General features: G+C 34.2%; 1 protein-coding gene across 2 annotated transcripts in view; it reads right to left on the bottom strand.

The window, feature by feature from the left end:
• Positions 1-19600, bottom strand: part of NCOA2 (nuclear receptor coactivator 2) — a 271528-nt gene that overhangs the window by 180678 nt on the left and 71250 nt on the right. The window lies entirely within an intron of this gene.

Raw genomic sequence — 19600 nt, forward strand, 5'->3', positions numbered from 1 at the left:
CTTATGATATTGTATGTATATTAATGTTTACTACTTTTGTGTATTTTATGAACCTAAGAAAACCATCTTGATTGCTACTGGTAGTGGTATTGAAAATGTCTCTTCTTTTTTTTTTAAATACTACTAGACTTAACTTCAAGGAATGTTTTTACAACTGAGCTACTAAATTTTTTTCTTCAGATGACACCAACCATTAATACTTATGCTTCAGATTCATTATCAAACTTAAAATAATATTAATTCTTTTTTAAGAGCTCTTTAATCTTTAGAATAGTAAATAGAACCAAATAGGAAAAAGTTAATGTTAATATCCAAATTACTATTTTTCTAGGACACTAGAAACATCTGATTTTATCCTCTTAGAGGTCTAAAGGAGAGAGCAGTAGAAAAAATTGCATTTTGATTTTTACCAGGACCTGACCATTTTGAGATCATCATATACAATAAAAAGCAGCTAGTGGTTAGTTAGATGATTCATGAAAAACAAAAGGAAATTTGTATGCAAATAAAGTTATCACAGTAAGTAAAACTAACAGAATTCCACTCAAGTGGCAGTCAATGAGGTGTGTGCCATAAACATATGTAATAGGAGTCATCAGTTCTTTCTAGCAGTATCGGGATAAATGTATTCTTTATGCTGGCCTATTTCAGCTCATGATAATTCTACACCAACAACTAATTTGCTCAAGGACATCACGCTATGAAACAATAATAAGCTAAAACTTGTGATCGTAGTAGGAATGATAATACTAAACTATTAGGGCTTGCCCTATACTATTTGGTAAGCTTGTACTAATATGCTAACATAACATAAGGCAAAAGTGTCAACACACCCACGCTAAAGAAAGATGTATATAAGACTTGAAAATATTTCCAAACATCCACAATATAATAAGATATCTTTGTGTAACGTTTTAAACAACAGGAATTAACGGAATACTTATAGTACTTATGAACAGAATTACATAATGTTTTATAAGTTACTAGTCATTTAAAGCAACAGTACAAGTAATAAAAGCTCCACAATAATAAATAAGCATCCCCCTACTTTTCTATCAGTCCTAATAGTTTTCACAAAGGCCCTCTAGGAAAGGAAAAGAGAAAAAGACTGCCCTGGGCTTGGCAGACAGAAAGACAGACAGAAACCTTGAAAGAAAAGGCAGAAGGATGCAACTCATCTTCTTTCTTAACCACCACTACCATTCCCACTGTATGAGCCAAAAAGATTTACTCCTTTCCATAAAGCAACGGCTTACTATTAGAAGGCAGAATGGAATAGTTGAAAGAATCTTGGGTTTAATATCATCAGACAGATGGGGTTTCAACTTCCAGCGTTACCACATAAATACTGCTGCTATTGATATTATTATTGTAATCAGCTTATATATGTAACCTAGGAAATGTTACTGTAGACTCAGCTATGAAATGAGAATATTAATGTCTTCTTTGCAGCATCTTGGAAATATTAAATGAGATAATCACATAAAGCAATTGGTACATAGTAGGCATTATAATTATAATCCTGCCAAATATGATTCTGTTAAATAGTGCTGGCTATGACAGGTAACTCAATAAAATGATGAAAAATAGAAGCTCTGGGCCTACTCTACCAAGTAGAACTGTTTTTCCCTTGGATATCCTATATCTTTACCTTCCCTTACCCTCCTGAGAGATGAACAGACATGGATTCAACAAAGGTAGCAGGTAATTCAGTGAAGAAAGGACAGTCTTTTCAATAAATGGTGCTAAGGACATATGGGTGGTGAAGGGCATCCACAATCTTTACCTTGCACCATGTGCAAAAATTAACTCAAAATGGATTGGAACATTAATCTAAAGTAAGAACTAAAACTGTAAAATTTGTAAAAGAAAGCATTTAAAGAAAACAAGCATGCTGTTGGATTAGGCAAAATTTTTTATAGACCATAAAAGAAAAAATAAATTAAACTTCATCAAAATTTAATACTTTTACTCTTCAAAAGACATCACTTAAAAAATGAAAACATAAGCCACAAACTGAAAGAAAATATCTGCAAAATAATTATCTCATAAAGAACATGCACTTAGAATATATAAAGAGCTAAATGATTATCTGATAATAATCATGTATTTAAAATATATAAAGATCCCTTACAACTCAATAAGACAAATAATTCAATTTTTTAAGTTGGCAAAATATTTGATAACTCACCACAGAAGATATACACTGGGAAAATGTACATGAAAATAATACTCAAAAGCATTAGTCATTAGGGAAAAAAAAATTAATGCCACAATGAACAATAAGTAAAATTATCTAAAGTGTTGACAAGGATATGAAGAAACTAGAACCCTCTCATGTCCATTGCTGGTGGGAAAATACAATGGTATGGTCACTTTAGAAAACAGTTTGGAAGTTTCTTATTACAATCCAACAATTTCACACCTGGTATGTTTTAATTTCTCTTGTGTAAGAGATGTTCATACAAAGAGTTATACGTGAATGTTATTGCTGTTATAGTCCACAATAACCAAAACCCGTAAATAATACGTTCATCAATTGGAGAATGGATTTTTTAAAATGTGGTGCATCCATACAGCGGAATACCACTCAACAATAAAAAAGAACAAAGTACCAATATATGCAACAACACAGATGAACCTCAAAACATTGTGCTAAATTGAAAAGCCAGACACAGAAACATTTATTTATTTACCTATTTCACGTACTTATTTGAAATTTCTTGTAAAAGTAAAACCATAGAGACAGAAAGCAGATAGATCGATGGTTTCCTGGGTCAGGGAATGGAAGTGGAGACTGACTGAAAATGAGCTCAGGAGAACTTTTTGGGGGGATAGAGTTGCCCTAAAACTGGATTGTGTTCTAAAGAAAGATAAACAAGAGACACAAGATACCTACGACTGTTTATATTTACTAAATCTCATGCTTCAGTACACTTAAAATGGGTGTACTTTATGGTATACAAATTATACCTCCATCTTTTAAATGATTCAAAAAACTTTAAAGCTAAAAAAATTTTAAATGAGTTTTACAAATGCACCTCTGTGTTCCCAGTCTTTCTTCCTATGTGATAGTTAAGGTTACCACGTTTGAGCAGAGACTGAAGGGTAAAGGTAGTATTCTAGTAACAAATGGTGGTGTGAACATTTGCCAAGTAAAGCACGAACGAGCAGGCTGAGCAACAACACAGCAGTACTTTGAGGTCAGTCAAGACTGAGCCTACATCATACATAAAAAAGACTACTGGCAGCATTAGAGCAATACAGGTTGATGATTTTTAAGGAGGGGAGGGGTCAGGAGAAGATAAGATCAATATTTTATTTTATTCATTTATTTTTTTAAATGAATGGTTAGAAACAGACCCAGAGGAAACAAAGTAAGCTAGGAAGAAAATAAAGTGGCATCTATAATACCAGCTAAAAGAACGTTTTTATTTATGACTACGAGAGTAAGAGAAGGGCCATATTTTGCTTTTTGGTTTAACAACATCATGACAACAGCATCAGTAGCTATCATTTATTGAATGTTTATTCTGTGAAAGCACTGGGCAGGGGGAACTTTACATGTGTGACCTCATTTAATCTTCGTAACAACACTAGGAGGTAGGCAGATTCTGGGAAGTGAAGTACTTCATCAAAAGCACAGAGCTAACACAATAGCCATGCCTGAATTCTAATCCAGAGAGTCTGATTCCACATCTATGCACACTCTTATCCACTAGACCATTTTGATAATGCTACCATTTTTGCCAACTTGATTTGGAAAGCAGATGGCAGGAATGTGATCAACCTGAACACTGCCATCTTGAGGTTTCTAGTACAGTGCTAACAAGAACAGCAAAAGCACATTCCCTACATCCTATACCCCTGGCAGACACTGTTAACAGTTCTTGGCATTATTTTTTCCTGAACCCAAATGTATTTTCACAATTTTCTCAAAGTTGCCACCAATCAAATGAAGCCATCACCAATAGATCAGAGTTGGTACGTGAATGAAAATATGCTTCCAACCAAAACAGCCAACGTGATTTTTGATAGACAACTGAGAATATGGCACATGCTGTTGGAAAAGAGATGATTAACAAGAGAAGAGCCCTGGAACTGCCACACTTCCTGTTCCAGCACAAGTGCTATGGGACTGGTCGTCCTGTTATCCAGCCAGCAGCACCCCAGTCATCAAGCAAGTCAGACAGGGTGGCAGAAACGAAGAGGACATAGGGGGAATGGAAGGAAAAGCTAAAAAAGTACTGTTAAAATTAACTTGCAAATTTTCAACAGTGCCAGCCAAGCACATATGAATACATATACACAGCATACGCCCATAATGTATAATTATACTATCACTTATTTTTCCCTTTTTTGCTTAAAAACACAAAAACTCCCAAATATTTCAACATAAAACACACCTTTAATTCAGCATGTTTCATATCATATAATCTCAAAAGGAAAGTCTTACCTGCAAGACTTAACTATGAAAGCTGGCCAGTTAGCTCAGTTGGTTAGAGCCCAGCCTTGTACTACCAAGGTCACAGGTTCAGATCCCCCTACCGGCCAGTCGCCAAACAAACAAAAAACTTAACTATGAGAACTATTTCAGATTATTGAAAAGGATATTATGATATATTTATATATTATATATATTTATATACATATATATAAAACATATATGTGATGCAAATGTGTCCTAAAATACAGCTTTCATATAAATTTTAATAAAATAATAGTAAAATCCCAGTGTTGGATTGCAAAAGACTGAATGTAAAGAACGTGTGAAGAATCTGTACAAGATACGCAAAGTAAAATTCTTCCAATTATTAAGTTAGTGATGCTAAAAATAAGCGTCTAGATCACAGAAGAATAACTTATAAATTAAATTATTAACTTCTATATATACTACAAATAAGCTCACGTTTTCCTTCTTTGTTTAATAGGCTATACCTACTGCTACTACAATGACTCTTAACTAATGAGAATGTTTAACAAGTAATTTTCATTTTCCAAAGTCTTTTGTAATTGGGTTAGCAATATCATGCCAAAACTCCCTTAAAATAACATTTTGCCATTATAACTAATGAGTAAAGATTAACTAACCTTCTAATTTTTCTTTCCCACTGTTCATTCTGGCTATTAATACCTATAACTAGTCACTCAGAAATCTTTAGTTTACTAAACTGGTACTTAAAATTAATTGAAAGTCTATCTTAAGGTATTCTTTTGTTGTTTTAATTCAATTTAATAAAATGCTTCAGAAAGTACAATTAGTCATAAGTTAAACAAGTAGAGATTTAGATTTATAATTTAATAACTTTTCATCCACACTAAATTCCTAAGCTATAATAAAAATTTCTATGCCATAACTAAAATAGATATGTAGAAAAAAATATATCATCAGTTTAAAAATTCCTAAGCTACAGTTAAGTACACATCCACAATTTATATGTGTGATACATTTATATGTATGAAAAATAATACGCCCATCATATTTACAGATCTCATCATGACCATTCCTTTCAATCTTGTCTCTCACCTACCATGGTCAGAGACAATACAATTAATCAACTATAGCAAAAAGGTAACTCTCCAAAGACTAATATTCTTGCCCAGAGATAGAACTACAAAAGAATTAATCTCATATCTGTACTTAAATGTACAAGGTTCAAATTTGGAAGAGGACTAAATATACTAAATTCAGAGTCACTAACCTGACATAGCACTTACATCCATAGAAATAGTTAAGATTTCTTAGGCATAAAATATAAAAAAGGAGAGCTAGGAGCTTGGAACTAAGCTCTGAGAAGCTTGTACATTTAAAAGCTATGAAGGGGGGCACTCTGATTAGCTAGGTTGGCTAGAGGATGGTCAAGGGTTTGGATCCCTATACAAGGCCAGATGCCCCCCCCCCAAAAAAAATGTAGAAAAGGAACCAGTCAAGGAGAATGAAAAGAAATTACCAAAGAGATAGATGGAAGATCAGCAAAGTCAAGTACTACAGAATCTAAAAGGAGCTACCAAGAGGAGATAGTTCCGAGAAGGAGAGGGTGGTCAACACTGTTCAGTGCCACGGAGAATTACAGTTTCTACTTGATTTAGCAACCAGAAATTACTGATGTCTTTTATAAGAACAGTTTCATCGGAGAGATAAAGATATAAATCAGACTGGAAAAGGCTGAAGTGTTGACAAGTGAATAGGAAATAAGGATTTGGAAATCGCATGTGCAAATGACTGCTATCATCACCTTAAGCCAAAATTTATCTTCCCCTCTAGACTGTGAGCTGCATGAGGGCAGGGATAAGGTTTCATCCGCCTTTGACTAAAATGACAACCAGCTGCTAGACTAGTAATTTGTAAACAGTGCTCCTTCAGAAGTTCTGAGGCTTTAATTAGGGTGCTCTGCCAAAAATTTCACACAATTGTCTTTAACACAATTACAAGAGAGAAAAGAAAAAAATTAGTTATTGGGCAGAAATTAATCTTTCTTAAACAGAGGTAAAAGGCTAAGGGATGACTGCCCACTAAGACTAGAGCATGCCACTCTGACAAACAATTGACCCCACCCCCGAAAATAAAAAGGCCACAGCACATACAGTAGAATTTTTACAGTTTTTCTCCCAATAATACAGATAATTTCTAGATTATGAACTCCCTCAGAAACTCACCTTTCTCTTTAGGTTTTTCTCCCCTAACTACTGTTTCAACAACCACTCTGACTGACCTAAAAATAAGCCTAGAACCCTTCCTTTTATATCCCTGAGTACAATCCTGACAAGCATGTAAAATAATTGAAGATTATGTAGAAAATACATATAATACTTAAAACTATGGAGTAACAAGAGAGTAGACCAAAAGTAACATTAAAACTATATAATCTATCTGTATAGGTCAGGGCAGTCTATAACCCCAGAATCTAGAAGCACCCCCAAAGACCATTCTCAGAAGCACAAACCCTGTCCACCAAAGACCCCCTTTCCCAAATGACTGTTACTCTCAATCCCAACCTCCTACAGAGAGGCCACATCTACCAACAGTATATGACTATGTTAAGATAATCATCATTTCAATACAATAAATGGAATATTCATTTTTAAAAATATACACAAAGTATGTAGGATGGTAGGAAAGGAGTATGTCTCCTTAAAAAGGAAGATGTTATACCGGTTTTATAATAAAGAAGAGGTAACACAATTTGTCTAAAGTCAAAGAACTTACAATGGACTAGAATATCAAAACTGGATGACTTCAGGCCCTATATTCTTCCTACTCTGATTGCCTGTTAGGCAGCACCAACCCATCAACTTAATAATATTTTCAACTTGTGATGGGTTTATCTGGAGGTAACCCCATCGTAAGTCAAGGAGCATCTGTACTCGGTTTTATAGATAGGAAACGGGGGCTCAAAGAGATTAGTACCTCTACTGACAATAGTACTTCTCCCAATCATCCTGACTAATGCAGTTCCTTTACAAACCCAGTAATAAATACATCCTTAAAACTTTGGCCTTTCCATCATATCTTAACCAACTGGCACAAAAAAGTATGGACATAAAAAAGTATGAAAGGGGGTTGTAACTTGGTTGTGAATCTAAAATTTACAGATAAAATATCTCACATCACAAAATATAAATAAAACTGTAAAGATCTAAAGATGAGCTTCCCCAAATCCTAAGCATACAAGACTAACAAGAACAACTACCTCTCATTAAGTAACAGATGCCAATTACTCTGCTACAAATTTTACATGCATATTTTTAATAATTGCTATAGACAGACACCTATCAATTTCATTTGGCAGATGGGGAAACTGAAAGTCAGAGAGGTTAAATAATTTGCTCAAGATGAATTTCCAAAGGGAGAACTACCAGTTGAGTCCAGGTCTTCCTGAATTCAAGGCCTCCACTCTCCCCCTGATGCTTCTATGGTTGTTCCCTCTGCCCAGCTTCCCTCCTCCGCATTTCTTGCTCTAGCCCTCTCTAATTTCCCCCAGAAAAAAGGAATTGATACCAAGAAGACACTTTCTTTTTTTTTTTTTTTTTTTTGGGGGGGGGGGTCTTTTTTTTTATTGTGGTAAAATAGATATAACATAAAAATTACCTTTTTAACTACTTTTAAGTGTACAGGTCTGTGCCATTAAGTACATTCAGGTGGTTGTACAACCATCATCACCATCCATCTGCTGAACTTTTTCATTTTCCAAAACTGATACTTGCCCATTAAGCACCAACTTCCCGTTTCCATTCTTTTCCTAGACCCTGGCAACCACCATTTTACTTTTTGTCCCCATGAATTTGATGACTCTGGGTACCTCACATGAGTGGAATCATACAATAATTGTCCTTTTGTGACTGGCTTATTTCACTTAGCATAATGTCTTCCAGGTTCACCGACATTGTAGCATGTGTCAGAATGTTCTTCCTTTTTAAGGGTGAATAATATTCTATTGTATGTGTATATCATGTTTTGTTTATCCATTCTTCCATCAATAGACATTAAGATTGCTCCTACCTTTTAGCTATTGTGAATAATGCTACTATGAACATGGCTCAAACAACTTTATTTTCACTGATTCTCTCTACTGTTTTTCTATTCTCTATTTTGTTCTTATCTGCTCCAATCTTTATTATTCTGGTTGCTTTGGGTTTAGTTTGTCCTTCTTTTTATAAAGAAGACACTTTCTAACACTCAGACGTTACACAGTCACAAACACCAATTTAACAATGAAATGCCCCCAAATTTTTCACTAACAAAATTACTCATCAAGTAATAGCTTGTTATGCCTATAGAAGCAAAAAAAAAAGAAGAAGAAGAAGAAGAAGAAATAATGCAATACAGCAGGGTAAAAGACCAAAGTGAAGAAAAATGTGTAAAAGGCTGTGGCAAAATGAAAACTCTGACACAGGAATTGCATTAAAAGAGAAAATGAAACAATTCTGAAACCTAAGGTTCTGGGAGAGAGCTAGGAAAACAAACTATTGTGACTAAATTTTTCTTCAACCTGGGGATCTCAAGGATCAATAATGTATATAAATGTCCAAGAAATTTTCTAATTTGTGTTTTCATTCTGATGAGTGAACATATGGACATGCTGAATCATATAAATGACCATTAATATACAAGATAATTTACTGCCATTTAATTTCTGTACTTTTATTTGTGCTTACAATTGTGTTAGAGACTAGTATTATTTTAATTTCTTTGATATCAAGTCTTGAGAGACAAAGTTTTCTATAAATTCAAGTAAAGAAAAAAGATCAGGAAGTCCTGAAATATCTTCACAATAGTAGTGCATGCCGAACCCAATGGAACCTGAGCTCAGCAGATTGTAAACAGTAACTTTTTATAGCCAAACAATATCACATGGTGGTGTTACTTTAAATCTTATTGATCTGGTCGTTTTCTGTATATTTAGTTAGTAAATCTGCTTTTTGTTTTATACGTCTTAATGAAACTAAAATCTTTTTGCATTGAAAAGGAATATAGTAATAGTAAACTGGCTGCTTGTTATAGGACCCATTATCCAAGTTAATTTTCTCCATTATTTATACAATACATATGGCTATAAAATGTGGATTTAAAAACTCATTCATGTACAGCTTTTGTTTTTCAAAAGTTTCTCTGATATATCAAATTGAGGCTTCCCAATATGTGTCTCTTCAATGTAGCAAAAGAACAAAGTTTTTACAGGTTTAAACATAAATGAGAAAAAAAGGTAGTGCTTTGTAGTTCCATAAAGCTAACTTTTGTAAAATTTGAATAATCCACATTTATTATTAGATTACGAGCTTACTCTTTTTGAGGGGGTTAAATTTTATGGGGTTTATTTTCTGAAATGGTGGTGGTAGTAGACGGTCATTTTTATTTTCATATAATGACTTGACAAAATTCAAATTTGGCAATGCCATGTCGGTTCCCTAGATTTGGGGTGAAATTTTTAATAGTGCATGAAATTATAATCCCTGGATACCACTGTCCTTCAAGTTACTTATCATGAAATGGAAAATACACACACACACATAGAGACAGCTATTCAGATATAGATATTCCCCTTTGGGAATTCCTATTCCATAGGGGAAATTCATTTTGAGCATGAACCCCCAATCAAGGAGTTCTTATTTCTACAAAAAGAAACTTAACACCCTTCTCTCTAGAACAAAATGCACTCAAGGCAGTCAGGCCATCAACTACAGCATGGAGACAGAAAGAGAGGAGCTATTACCACGTTCCTAAATATTTACAAGAAGACATTTTGCAGGACATCCTAGAATAAACCACAGCCTAATAATGTTCATAATAACGATGGCGAGTAATATATAATAAGAACAGAAACTCTGAACAGAAACCATGGAAGATTAAAGACAGCAATAAACTCTTTGCTACTCCTCCCCCTGAGAAATGAAATATAATTGCCCTCCCCCTACAACTGGGCTTTCCTTAGTAATAGTCCTGACCAACAGAATATAGAAGTAATATTCTCAGACTTCTGAGCCTTGATGCTTTAGCCTGAGACTCTTGGAATCCTTGATCTTACAGTCCTGAGCTGCTCCATATGTCTGCCTTGAGGCCACCACACTATGAGGAAGCCCAAGCTAGCCATGGTGGAAAGGCCATATGGAAAAAAGAGAATGACATGCCCAACCAGGCCCCAACTGTTCTAGCCTCTAACAGCTCCAAGTCATCCAAGCCCAGACTGCAGACATCAGGGAACAGAGATAAGCCATCCTTGCTATATATACCCTGTCCACAGAATCATGAGATATAATAACAATAAATTGTTGTTTTGAGCAATAGATAACCAGAATAAAAACTAATAGTTTTTCATAAATAGTCATAAGGACTTTAAAGCAAAAAAGAAATGAATCAGGCAGGCTAGCTGGAAATCAGAATGTCGCCAGACACAAAGAAGGATCACAACACGTAAGAAAAAATATAAATCCATTCATTTATTTAACCAACAAATATTTATAATAACAGGATCTATGAAGAGTGATATATACAGGATGGTTTATTTTTTTAAAAAGTTCTGCCTTCAAGAAATTCAGACTAGAAAGTATTAGGCATCATAATCTTCCTATATAATTTTTTTTTTTTTTAAACAAAAATAGCCTTTCATGCACATCACCAACAATTCAGATCAAATCAAAACAACAGACCAATCTTACTTATAAAGTGACTCAGGGTTTGAGTTCCTCTATGAGAAGGAAGTGAATATTGAATCAAAATCCCACAAAAGGTCATTTGTAGTTTGCAGTATCTAAACATGCTTTAGTTAACTACAGTATATAATAAAACGCTTGGGTTCTCATTTCAGACTATATAAATTCAAGGCATGCTAAACTAATCTTTTTTACTTTTTCTTCATAAAGTATCAGGTTAAAGAACCTTTTAAAGATACTATTACAAATATGCCTAGTATACCTTTTCTACTTTACTGCAGTCAAGATTCTAGGACCCAGAATGGGCAAGTTAAGGTCAGTAGTAAGATGTTGTTTTAACAGGATTTATTTCTGTCTAGGTGTGCTACAGTTTAAACAAACACACTATTCCAGTGACTAAAATAATTTTAACTGCTTCTTTTATTAAAGCATAAACAATTTAACCTTTCACAATATTATTCTCAGGGTTCTAAAATTATTCACACTTTTCTATTTGCAGCATTCCTCTATTCAAATTTCATACGATGCCAAAAAGAACACAAATAGAGAAAATTATTCTACTAGATATTTTTAAATACAGGAAAATGTTTGATCTCACATTGTAAATGAGCAAAACAGTGAATAAGTATGTTCCTAGTCTGTTGGGCGAAAGCCTATAGCATGAGTATATCTTCAAATCATCAGCACCTAGCAAAATGCCTTTGTAGAAGGTACTGTTTGTTGACTGATAACACATTTCCCAGTTAGTTTTTAAATGTGGCCAATAAAAATAAGCAATGCTATTTTCTGTCTTAGTAATTATTTGAGGCAAAGAAAAAAGGGTAACGTTTTCAAACAAGGTCACAAAGAAACATACTTGTCCTCTTCATCTTCTCTTCAAAACATCTAAAGCGGTTTGGTGGTGGGGGTATGTTAACAAACGCTATGTGCTCTAAATGTCAAAATAGGAAAGGTGACAATAAAACAGTAACCTTAATTATAAACTGACTTGTGTTTATCTTTTCTCTCATGATTTCAATTTTGGCACACTGCATGGTAATTTATCAGAATTTCATTTTTGAAACATGACACACAAATTCTCATTGCTAAAAAGCACCTTGTTAATATTTTATCGATAATATAATACAAAAGTCGAAACAGAGTACTGACAAGAACATAATCAGGAGCTAAAAAATGACAATACTAACATTTCATTATAAAAAGTAACACTATCTGAGAAGAAGATACTCCAGAACATCTGACTTAACAGAGAGCTCATTGTTCCTCCCTTCTAGACTGGTCTAGAGCGTGCGTCAGGAGACCTGGCCATCTTCCTGGATCTCCCTGAGACTCAAGTAACTTAACATCTCTAGGCCATAGCTTCCTCAATGACAAAAGGGGAGGGTGACACAATTATCTCCAAACTCCTGCTTTAGCTCTGAAAAATTCTATCATAATCAAATAAAGAAACACTAGTCTAAATGAATGGAATTTTAAAGTATCCACATCTTCCATTTGCTTAATTAAGGTACAAATATTTCTTTACTCTTACACTAAGCACTTTGCAAGCTTTAAACACCTATAGATACACTACTTTCCTCTTATTTCATCTTTACAAGAACTCAGTGAGGGAGGTTGAGGCTGTAATTATGATGTGCATTAGGCAAATGCCAAAAGGAAGGCTCGGTGAGGTTATGTGATTTGACTAAAGCCGCTCAGCCAAAAGCCTAGAAATCAGATCTTCTAACTCCCAGCTCAGTGCTCACTAGAAATTTCCCAAAAATGCCACTTTTAAATCCACGAGAACTACAAAATAAACTATATACCAGTAAGAAAGAAAAAAAAGGTATTATTTTCAAATAGATACATTGTTTCTTTAGACCACAATATTACATGTCTTAAATTCTCTAAAACAACATAATTTTAGGTCTTTATGTCTCAAAATTATTTTTCAGATTCCTGGAATAAGAAAATCCCAGTGGCTTAGTATATTACCAAAAGATACCAAGATTTCCTGAATTGATGTATATTCCTTAGGGGAAAAGGGGGTGGTCTGCAGTAAAATAAGTTTGAGAATATTTGTAGATTAATAATGCACATAAGCTTTCTAGTGTAATGTACTATTTCACAAATTTGTTGATGGATATATATTTCAGGCTTTTAAAAAAAATACCAACTGTCATTGCTCCATGAACAAAATCACCTTGGAAAATACATCTGTACATTTTTAAAAGATGATTATTTCCTGAATAAAAAATAAAATTATACTATTATAATTTTCCCTTACTTCTCAAACATACACATTTTCATATTTTTTGGAAGGTATATTATCTTACACTTTGTACATTTACCATGACAGTGTTCCTTTCTATTTTTCCTGAAAAGTTGTTAAGCCAATGTTGTACCTTACAATCAACAGCAACTTAGAATGGAGGAACTATGGTAAAACTCTGCATAATCTTAAAGTGTGCTATTGGTGACACAAGTGACATCATATTAAAAGGTCTCCACCAAAAAAAAAGTCTCCTCCAGTAGTCATGCTTACTCACATACCCAGAACTCATACGGAAAAATCTGAGAGGAGACCTGAAACAGATGAATCATACACTTTGAACATGTTTTAGAAAGACAGGAAATATATTCATTAGACAAATAACATTTGAACCAATCAAACGATTATAGGGATTTGAGTTTAAAATTGGGGGCAAACATTTACAGGTAAAGGGTAAGTCAAATTACTTAATCATTGAGCCCCAGGTACCTAATTGTAACATGGAAGTGACTGTAAGTGTGGTTTTTGCCCTATTTATAAAATAGCTAACTCTGAGGAAAAGACTAATTAGCTAATCTGAATTTATCTTGTGCTCATGATTTTATAACACTAGATGAATCTAAGTTTCAAAGGAATTAAATAACATTCCTAACCCTTCCTCCAGACAACTGAATTCCCTAATACAAATTAACCAAACACATTTTCTTTTTACTTACATCTAATAATGTTTGGAAAGTCCAAAAATATTTTCAAATGCTTTTGAAAATGTAGGGCAGCTTAGAAACTTAGGAACTTGAGCTGTTTTTAGTAATGGTATTTTAGAAGTGGTATAACTTACTACTTCAGGCAAAGAGGTAATAGTGGTAACTGGGGAAACTGAAAAGAGCTATTTTGAGAAAATAAGAGATGGATTCTAGTCTCAAACCTCACCCTCCCCTCATATATATAAAATTTAATGCTTATATAATTCACAAATCAAATTTCTGTTTTAAAATGGAAGAAATTACAGCAGAATAAGTTATATATTTGCTTTTAAAGATACATCAGAAAAAAATTTTTTTAGAAATAGAGAAGCAGTGTTAGCTAGATTTCAGATATTTCACTTCATAATCCTCAAATGTTTGCACAAGAACCCATCCCCCACCCCAGCCTCACCCTCTCTATTATATCCATTTTAGAATTTAGAAGGTAATCTGTTAACCAGGCCATAAAAAGGTCTCCGATACAGAGTAAATTTCAAAAGCAACTTCCCTGTCCACAAATATATGGACAACTCATATTTTAAAATAAGGTACAGAGTGCCACAAAAAGACTCACAGAAAGGTACCAAAGAACAGTATGCTTCACAAACCTATAGTTATCCTATTTCCAGCAATGGAGTAAAATTATATAACGTGATGTCTCTGAAAGTAAGTTCAGACTTCAAGTGCTAGATTAAGGAATAATACAAGTCTAAAATCACTTAAGAAAACAGTAACAAACAGCATTTTCGAAGGTTACATTAAAAAGATGAAACCACCCAAACTCCATAATATTATAAGCCTTTATAAGAGAAGTAACTGAAAAAATCTACACTATGTAGATTGTTAAACTGGAGCAAAAATCCTGAAACTTTGTTTCAAATAAAACACTGCAAAGTGAGGGTTTTGAAATGCTCTTTAAATATGGAAACACGCAGCATTCATTTCCAAAATGTAAAGTATAATTTAAAAAATTAAGTCTAATAAAAAAGGCTGACATTTAGGTATTCTGAAACTGTTTTTCACCACGTTAAGCTTTTTTTTCCCCCAGAATATTAAAGCTGTATTATTATGTGTGGAGAAAAGTACTGTTTTTCTCAGCTATATAGTGAATGGCATGCCTTATAACTTATAAGAATTGCCAACAATGGAAATGTAGCTCTGGTCTTTAATCAATGCTTTCTAGAAGACATTTTCTTCAACTTATTCATGTTATCTAACAAGAGGGCAGACAGGGTAAACACTACTCACTCCTAAGTATGTGGACCTTTTCATTTTTTTGAATGTCCTAAATCTCCAATGTGTTCAATAAAACACTGGAAGGTAAAGAAATTTTGGAGTACTAAGGAGGGCAACACATTGTGTCTCACGGAATCACTCCTTGACTATGTCTTATAGAAATCAGGTAAAACACTTGACCCTGATTATAAAGGGTTGATCATCTAGCCTGTTGATAATACAAAAGTCCTTCCATTTACCTTTGATTTCTTCCTTTTTTCTTTTGGCTATCTCTTTAGGCATTCAACACCTCTACGGAAAATGAAGGGTTGAAAAAATGAGGTAAAATTTCAATCTATGAATTTCATTTCCAGTAAAAGCACTTAAAAAACAAAACAAACAGAATAATCTCCTAGAGATCTAAAAGAAAATACACTAAAACACTACAAGTGGTTGTGTAAAAATGGTGCCATGATGGGTAAATTCTTTAATGTCCACACCTTCTAAATTACAACCATATTATTAATAATTCCATTTAATACCAAAACAATAAAAGAACTGTTAAGAAAGTAAGTTCAAACTAATGATTTTAAATATGTTAACCACCCTGGCCTCAGATCCCTATAAGACAAAAGGGAACTTGCCTATATAACTTGACAATGTAAACAAATACAAAAATATCTCATGATTATTTCCTTCTTTACTGTCTGGTTATAGAAAGGGAGAGGAATAAAGGAAAAGAAAGCCATGAGGACACACTCACAAACCAAAACCACAAGAAAAATAATCTAAAACCAGACCATAAGAGGCATCAGGAGAGAACAATTCTCTCCATAAGAAGTGATTTTGCAACACTAACAGGGCAAACCCACATTCCTGCCACAAGCCTCATCCAAGCCTAGTGCTTTCAAACAGGCCACACAGCTGGCGGCCTTGAAAGCTGTCCAGATAGGAACCAAGATAGTAAGAGAAATCAGCAGACCTCAGGACTGATCTGATTCTGATGAAACACTGCCCTGCTGAGGTATAATATTATGGTAGTCAGAAACTAAGTTAAACAGATGATTATACTTTTACAGAAAAATCCTAAAGAAGCATTGCTTTGAACATGGGCCGCTTTAGTTAATAATGAAATGTTCAAAGTACTGCAGTACATGCTTTCTAGGGAGAGTCATGCACATGACACATCATGGAGCTGCAGCACCACCTTCAGAAACCATCTAGAGGGAATGCCTAGAGTAAAATCTGCTCTCAAACTATGTTTATGTGAACATTAAGAGTCTAGTTTCCTCTCAAAGTCAAAGCACCATATGGTTGAAAAGAAAGTCTTATTAGATTTGGAGACCGAACTTGGTTTACAAGGGCTCAAGTGTTGTTTAATAAGCTGTTTTAAAGGTACCACATCCTTACCAAGCCCCAGGAGTGTGTCCTATGAAATTACCTTGACCAACTCTAAGAAGCCAGACACTTTCTTACACAAATCCCAACCACTTCATCTCAATCCCCATAGAACTCTCTAAACCAGTACTCTGGTTTTGTTTCAAGATCATTCAAGAAATTATTCATCCAGATCCAGGAACCTCATTTCTGGGTATTTACCCAAAAGACTTGAAATCACTTTGTCAAAGAGATGTCTCCACTCCCATGTTCACTGTAGCACCATTCACAATTGCCAAGTTATTTAATCAACTTAAGTGTCCACCAACAAATGAATGGATAAAGAAAATGTGGTATGTATACACAATGGAATACTACAAGCGTACTTCAAAAAATTCATGGAAAAAACAGAATTAAAAGATAGTACAAATCTTTCCACAAACCATATGAAGTGCCCTCATATTCAGCAATTTAAAAAAAGAAAATTCTGTCATTTGTGACAACAGAGATGAACCTAGAAGACATGTTTAGTGAAACAAGCCAGGCACAGAAAGACAAATACCACACGTTCTCACTTACTTGTGGAATCTGAAATAATTTGAACTCAGAGAAGCAGAGAGTAGAAAGGGTGGTTACAGAGGCAGGGTGGGGGTGGTGGGGAGGAGTAGAGAGATGATGGTGGTCAAAGGGTACAAAATCTCAGACAGGAAGGACAGCTTGTTTTTTGAGATCTACTGAACAGCGTCGTAAATATAGTTAATAATAGTGTGTTGTACACTTCAAAATTGCTAAGAGTAAATTTCAGATGCTCACCACGAAAAACGATGTTGAGGCAATGAATTGTTAATTAGCTTGATCTGATTATTCTACATGGTATTCATAAATCATAACATCACTTTGTACCCCATAAATTGTACAATTGTAAATTGTCAATTTACAGTAAAATAAAAAATAAAAATACAGGTAAGAAAAAAAAATAAAGAAATTGCTCATCCAAGGGAGATTCGTGTAGGTACTTGAAGAACGGGCTGTACAACATCCATTTTCTTCCTCACAGAGGAAGTAGTCTGATTAAGACATTCTTCACCAAACAGGAAGCAAAACAACATTCTTTCCTATGAGGTTCGAAGTTTTCTATTGTTGTACTCAGAATGCTTTCTTTTTCAGCTAGAATATACTCTATAAATTTGATTTTTGGATAATGCTTTCCTAAGTTACAAAATATAGCTTTTTTTGTAAAGTGACCAAGTGAATAAAACTACCACACACTGCCAGTAAATTATTTATTTCATCACGTCACCTAAATATAGCACTAAGAAAATTATTATGTTTGCCAATAAATCTAGGTACACTGATAACCTTACAGCGTAATATTTTTGGCATGGTTCTCATTGAAATCTTCTTTCGACAAAGCCATCATGCCTTTAGGTCTTAGTCAAGACTATTAATATGAGTTCATTCCCATTATAAAGGTTTACTGATATTTAAGATAAACAGGAGTGATTACTACAACACACATGGCATAGATAAATGTTACAAGCTTCCTTTTTCACTTAGAAAGCAGCATTCATTCCAACTACAGAAAACTGTAGATTTCTATATAAGCAAGACACCAATTATTGTATGATTATAAGTAATACTTTAAGAGTAATATGAATATTTACTAATATTATTCAAAATGTTAACAGCTAGCACCAATATTTGGATTTCAGTTCAGTTCTTCCTCCAGTACCCTCATCCCTGAAAAGTATTAGGAGGTAAAATTCACATAAGTTTTGGAACCTAACAAACCGTAACACAAATATTGACTTCTGCCATTTACCATTATGTGATCCTGGGTAAGTTAATTAACCTCCCTCAGCCTTCGTTTCTTCATTTGTAAAATGAGATTAATATATAACTTATTCAGTTTTTAAAAGAATAAGTAAGAAAATATATGTAAAACACCTATGAACAGGTCTGACCCATAACAGGAGCTTGATAATGACAGCAATTACGATAATATAATCACTGTTGAGGTGCAAAGATCAACCATCTCCTACTAACATACCCAGAAAAGTGAAATGCTCAAGACTTTCAGAAATACGAGGAGTCTTCAAAACATTCATCGGAAATGGTTAGTATGAAAAAACTAGACATGGATTTCAAAAATTTTTTACACCAAAATAAACTTGTACTAACTTGCTCTAACATGCCTGAACAGGATCTAGTTTGAAGCAGTAAGGATAAGACATCACTTTGAAAGGAGCAACATGAATTCCACTAAAATTGAAGCAAGAACAAACATCAAATCTATGGTGAAGTTTGGGTGGAAGAATGGCAACATCCCTGATGCTTTACAAAAAGTTTATGGGGACAACATCCCAGAGAAATTAGTTTTCAAATGCATCATCTGTATTAAGAACAGACAATATGGAAGATGAAGCCTGTAGCAGCAGACCATTCACACTCTCATCAATTTGTGAGGAACAAAGAATCTCGTTCATGCTCTAATTGAAGGAGACCAATGATTAACATCAGAAACAACAGCCAACACCACAGACATTTCAAGTGGTTCAGCTTACACAATTCTGACTGAAAAATTACAGTTGAGCAAACTTTCTGCTCAGTGGGTGCCGAAACTGCTATGCCCAGATCAGCTGCAGACAAGAATAGAGTTTTTCATGGAAATTTTAAAGAAGTGGGATCAAGATCTTGAAGTATTTCTTCAAAGAATTTTAATGGGAGATGAAACATGGCTTTGCCACTATGATCCTGAAGACAAAGCACAATCAAAGCCATGGCCACCAAGAGGTGGAAGTGGTCCCATCACAGCAAAGGCAGATGGGTCAAGAGCAAAGGTCATGGCAAAAGTATTTTGGGATGC

Source organism: Cynocephalus volans, chromosome 15 (assembly GCF_027409185.1).
Source record: "Cynocephalus volans isolate mCynVol1 chromosome 15, mCynVol1.pri, whole genome shotgun sequence".
Classification (NCBI taxonomy): Eukaryota; Metazoa; Chordata; class Mammalia; order Dermoptera; family Cynocephalidae; genus Cynocephalus; species Cynocephalus volans.